Source organism: Lagenorhynchus albirostris, chromosome 18, assembly GCF_949774975.1.
Source record: "Lagenorhynchus albirostris chromosome 18, mLagAlb1.1, whole genome shotgun sequence".
NCBI classification, from domain to species: Eukaryota; Metazoa; Chordata; class Mammalia; order Artiodactyla; family Delphinidae; genus Lagenorhynchus; species Lagenorhynchus albirostris.
Window position 1 is genome coordinate 15,567,419 of NC_083112.1, and position 6,187 is coordinate 15,573,605.

A 6,187-nucleotide genomic window follows, 5' to 3' on the forward strand; every position below is an offset into this window, starting at 1 on the left:
CTCCTTTTTTAAAAAAGTGTTACTGAGCTAATTCACATACCGTAAAATTCACCCTTTTATAGTGTACAATTCAGTGGGTTTTAGTATATTCAGAGTTGTTTAACCATCACCACAGTCTAACTTTAGAGTATTTTCATCACCCCATGTACTTTTGCAACACAGATTAAGATAAACAATAACAAAAAAGGTGGTTTGGGGATAAAATTGTTTTTGAATACAACCACCCTTGATAACACAAATGAGAAAACTGACTGTTGGGCCCCAAAGAAAACAGAAGTGACTCTTGGAGATGCTTCTGCCCCTTCTTCTCCATGCTCCTTTCTATTTTCTTGCAGATATCTTATACACAGATATAAATACATATAAACACGTGTATGTGTGGATTTTGTTTTTGCTTTGTTGGATATAAATACCATACTTTATGTATGGTTCTGCAAGTCATTTTTTTTTTTTTTTTTTTTTTTTTTACGGTACGCGGGCCTCTCACTGTTGTGGCCTCTCCCGTTGCGGAGCACAGGCTCCGGACGCGCAGGCTCAGCGGCCACGGCTCGCGGGCCCAGCCGCTCCGCAGCATGTGGGATCTTCCCGGACCGGGGCACGAACCCACGTCCCCTGCATCGGCAGGCGGACTCTCAACAACTGCGCCACCAGGGAAGCCCTCTGCAAGTCATTTTTAAGTCATAGGAACTCTTCATTGACATGGATCAATACATTAATTAAGACTACATGGGAGGTTAGTAAATAGTAAAAATTTACATTTCAAAATAGAGAAAAGAAGCTGCGAGTCAGTTACCTATCCATTTTGAGAGCAAGAAATTTCAATCTCTATACCACTTGCAAAAATTAATTCCGGTAGAATAAATGGTTAAATTTAAGTAAGTATATTAGAAGGAAATGTGAAATACATTTTCTCCTTAGGACAGGGAGGGCTTCTTTTATAAAGAAATTTTTTAACACCGAAGGGTTGGCAGAGCTCATAGAATTTAGCAGCAGGACGAGTCCCACCTCCGTGGGAATAAGTGTGAGACGTTCAGAAGCCAGACCTGTTACCACACCTGAGATCTTCAAAATTCTGAGAAAATGTACTCTGAAGCTAGAATTCTATGCCCAAGCTATAATTCAAGTTTGAGGGCATTTTCAAACATGCAAAGATTCAGCTTACCGCTCATGATCTTGTCTGAAAGTATCCCTAGGGGTTTTATTCCAGTGAAATAAAAAGTAAATCTAAGATTTAAAGAATCATTAAGCACACCAAGTCAATAAAAACAGTGAAATACACATAATTGTAGATTACAAAACATCATATAAAATGAAAATACTCCAATCAACAGGAGAGGTGTCAAGGAGAAAAAAAAAATAGAACTGAAGCTAATTACCTTGCTAACAAACTCGTCATGTTTGGGTGCAGGATACAGAAATTCATGTTTACTCTCACCATCTAGTAGGCATTTAATTGTTAAAAATATAAAATGTAAGGGTGAGACCCAGCAATTCCATCCCTAAGTATCAAGGAGAAATGAAAACATGCCCAGGCAAAGATTGTACACAAAGATGTTCGTAATAGTCTTATAAGAGCCCAAAACTGGAAACAACACAAAAGCCCATAACTGGTGAATGAGAAAACATCGTATGCTATACCCACTCAATGGAAATTAAGCAAAAGAAAACAGACGTTAAGAAAATGGAACAAACTACTGATAAACATAGCAACATAGATGAACCTCAAAAACACTAAGTAGGGCTTCCCTGGTGGTGCAGTGGTTAAGAATCCACTTGCTAAAGCAGGGGACAAGGGTTCAAGCCCTGGCCCGGGAAAATCCCACATGCTGCGGAGCAACTAAGCCCGTGCGCCACAACTACTGAGCCTGCATGCCACAACTACTAAAGCCCACGTGCCTAGAGCCTGTGCTCCACAAGAGAAGCCACTGCAATGAGAAGCCCGCACACTGCAGCAGAGTAGCCCCCGCTTGCTGCAACTAGAGAAAGCCCGTGTGCAGCAATGAAGACCCAACGCAGCCAAAAATAAAATAAATAAATATATTTTAAAAAAAAAAGGATGAAGAGACTCTGTCTCTTATTTATAAAATTAAGACAATCTTTTTTTCTGTATCAATAGGGCCTGGAGTTTGAAGCTATTATCTCATTAGGAACTCAGGAAAATTAACTTTGAGATTCAAAGGTCATCGGGCATCATATCTGTTTAATATTTTGAAAATATCTGTTGTATCTACATGGCTTATCAGGACAGAAACTAGACTCTAATCAGCTCTTACTTGTTCATTGTACACCATACTCTGCAAAGCTAGAGGTGCTGTCTGCAAATGCCTACTATGTTATCACTAAAGCCCATTACTTTTCCTAGACTTACGGTGGTGATCATTTTGAAATGTATAGAAATATCAAATTAGTATGTTGTGCACCAGGAATTAACTTAGTGTTGTAGGTCAATTGTACTTCAACGAACAAACCAACCAACCTATAGAAAAAGATCAGATTTGCGGTTACCAGAGGGGCGGGGCGGGAGGGGGAATTGGATGGAGGTGGTCAAAAAGTACAAACTTCCAGTTATAAGATAAATAAGTACTAGGGATGTAACATACAACATGATAAATAGAATGTATAAACAGTGCTGTATGTTTATATGAAAGCTCATCACGAGGAAAAAACATTTTTTTCTTTTATTTTGCATCTGTATGAGATGATGGACATTCACTAAACTTATTGTGGTCATTACTTCATAAGGTATGTAAGTCAAATCATGATGCTGTACACCTTAAACTGTGCTGTATGTCAATTATATCTCAATAAAACTGGAAGAAAAAAAAAGACTATTACTTTTCCACCTTCTTTTGAGGTTCAGAGCATCCAACTAGATTGGTGTTTCTCAATCAGGGGCTATTCTGTGCCATTTCTCGCCACTCCACTCCCACCTCCCATCCTGGGACATTTTCAATATCTGGAGACAGTTTGTTACAACCGAGGTCAGGGGGTACTGCTGGCATCTGGTGGGCAGAGGCCAGAGATAACCGCTAAACAACCTACAAAGCACAAGGCAAGCAGCCACACCCTCACCCCCATAACAAAGAATTATCCAGCCCAAACTGTCAACAGGGCTGAGGGGAGAAACCCTGAACTAGATTACCCGCTCCTGTCTCCCTGTTAATGCCATCTGATGACCTCACCTCTCATTCCAATGAACTGTGCCCCGCACTTCAGCAACTGATTCCTAGGCGGCAACACGGACTTTGGCTTGCAAAGAACTGTGGCCACCTCTGAAATCTTGAGACTACGGTCCTGTTTTCTTCACAACTCCTCTCCCACCAGCTGTCTCCCTTGCTCCCTCCATGGTGGTTCTTTGACTTCATTCAGACCTCTAGCTCATCATCGAGACCCTCTAGGCCAGCACTAGAAATAGAAATATATTGCAAGTTACATACATAACTTAAAATATTCTGGTATTTTTAAAAAGTTAAAAGAAAGTGGTACAATTCAAGTTCATAATGTTTTATTCAAAAACATAAGTTCAGAATTCCCTGGCGATCCAGTGGTTAGGACTCCGCACTTTCACTGCCAAGGGTGCGGGTTTGATCCTTGGTTGGGGAACTAAGACCCTGCAAGCTGAGCAGCGTGGCCAAAAAAATAAAAAATCAAGTCAGCGGTAATCAATATACAAAATGATTAATGGGATATTTTACTCTTTTTTTTGGTATTTTACTTTTTTCAAATAGATAAATGAATGCAATTAAATTTTGAGCATTAATCTTTCATCTAGTAATCTTGCCAAATTCATTCATTAACTCTAAAGTTTGTAGATTTTTCACAGATATAATCTTATTTGTGAACAATGACAATATTATTTCTTTCATTCTAATATTTATGCCTTTTATTTCTTTCTATTGTCTTATTGAGCTGTTAAAATCTCCAGTAGAATGCTGAGTAAAATGGGCTGGCAAGAATCCTTGCCCTGTTCCCAGCAAGTGGGGAGGGCTCTTCGGCCAGCCATCACCACCTGATTTTATTTGAAATTCTGTGTGTATTTTACATTTACAGCACATTTCTGTTTGCACCAGCAGCCAGTTTTCATGTGCTCAGTAGCCACACGTGTCTAGTACCTACATAATGGATGGTGCCCTTCTAGACTTCACTTCCTTCACAGGGATATTCGGTCTAGACACCGAGGTGTGTCACGTCAATCATCCTTATATCAGCACCCTTAACTCCCTTGTCCTAGTGTACTTCTGTTATCTACATAATCCCAATTTTGGATTAATCCAAATTTCTTACTCCTAGAGATGACTACACAATTATGCATTAGAATCACCTCTGAGCTGCTTGATCACCTTTGCCCACATAAGCTTCTTCTGGTATTCTGAAAACAACAATCAAAACTTCACTACTCAGAATTTTACTGTATAGAACTAATAAATAATATAAAAATCTCGATTTAAAAAAAAAACTTTCTCTTCAAGATTTCCATATGCTATACATGATTTAATTTTCTATTTCACAGAGAAAATTGAGGCTTTCAAGATTCCTTCTCCTTCTTTAATATTATCTACATCCATCCACATCTGTATTTCCTCTTCTGGTCTCAGAAGCAAATCTGTCTGTTCCTCATCTAGTCTAAGGCTAATTCTCTTCCTGGGCTCTAAAAGCCACCATCCTTTCATCTCAGCTAGACCTTCCTGGAGAATTCCCTGGCGGTCCAGTGGTTAGGACTCTGCGCTTTCACTGCAGAGGGCCCAGGTTCAAATCCTGGTCCGGGAAACTAAGATCCTGCAAGCTACAGCCAAAAAATAAAATAAAATAAAAAATAAAAACACATTACTTGGATCAACTAGACCTTCCTGGCCCCCCTCCCACTAGCACTTTCAGCCTCTCTTTCCTTCCACTGGTTTATTATCCCTCAACATATAGCTACAATTTCCCCATTAATAAAATACTCTCATAAATAATCTTGTGCTTCCCTCTACCCATGGTTATCACCCTTTCTCCTTCTCTTCAAGGCTAAGTGTCTTGAAAATATCCTGAACTCCTTGATTCTTCTGACCATCTCCCCTCAGCTACTGCAATCTGGATTCTCCCACATCACATCACTGATATACTTTCTTCAAGGTTACCCATGACCTTCTGTTGCTAAATCCGATAGGCTCTCTTCAGACCTTGTAATTGGGTCAGCTTTTCAGACTGTTTACCACTGCAGTGTCTCTGACATTATTGCAGCGTAGTGGTTAAGGGTCAGACTCTGGAGCCAAACTGCCTGGGTTCTAATTCTACTTCTACCACTTATTAGCTGTGGGACCTAAGGCAAAGAACTTAACCTCTCTGTGCCTCAGGGATAATAATTGTACCTACCTTTAGGGTTGTTTTGAAGATTAAATGAGTTAATAGCTAACACTTTAGTCCTATTCTATGCACTTTAAATGCTAAGCTCACTTAAAAGAGTGCTTAGCCCCTCGTAACTTGTATATGTTATCTATAATAATGGATAGGTGTGGCCATCTTTGGGGGACCATTAATCTGCCCTCCACGCTTGTCAAAGTTCACACAATTGGTAAGCTGAGTGCTGTGCCCATGAAACTTATCTACATGGGCTGTTGGCTTAAACTGGTGACAGAACTTACGTTCCGCGAAGGATACTTTCCCTCAATATTATTGGCATTGTTCTGGAGCGACGTGGAACACCACTTTGAAAACGCGCACTTCGTAGGCCCGGCTACCCCTAGCGCCTCCCGCTCGACCCGGAAGCTGCCTTCGCCGGCAATCCGAGAGACGACCCGCCGACCCGCCCCCCGGAAACGCGCCCGGCTCAGGACCTCTGGGAAGCAGGTGAGGCGGCCGCCCGGGCAGGCACCCTCCGCGGGAACGAGGGCGGGGACGGGTAGGCGCTGGGCACTGCGCCGGCGGCGCCCACGCGGGGTGGGGGCGAGCGGGACCAGCGCTCCGGCGCTCGCGGACCCGGGCCTGGGGGTCGCGGGGGTAACGCGAGCAGGGATGCGAGGCGGAGCGGCTTTTCCGGGAGTGAGGATCTGGTCTCCCCCGAGGTGCGGTCACCGCGCTCACCTTCTAAGCTGCATACTACATTTACATTTGCACATCACTTTATTAGCCTTTGATCGGTATAGGCCTGCGAAGCGACGCTTTTGTCATATTCAGAGCATATACAGGTCTTTAATGAGCTTAGGTG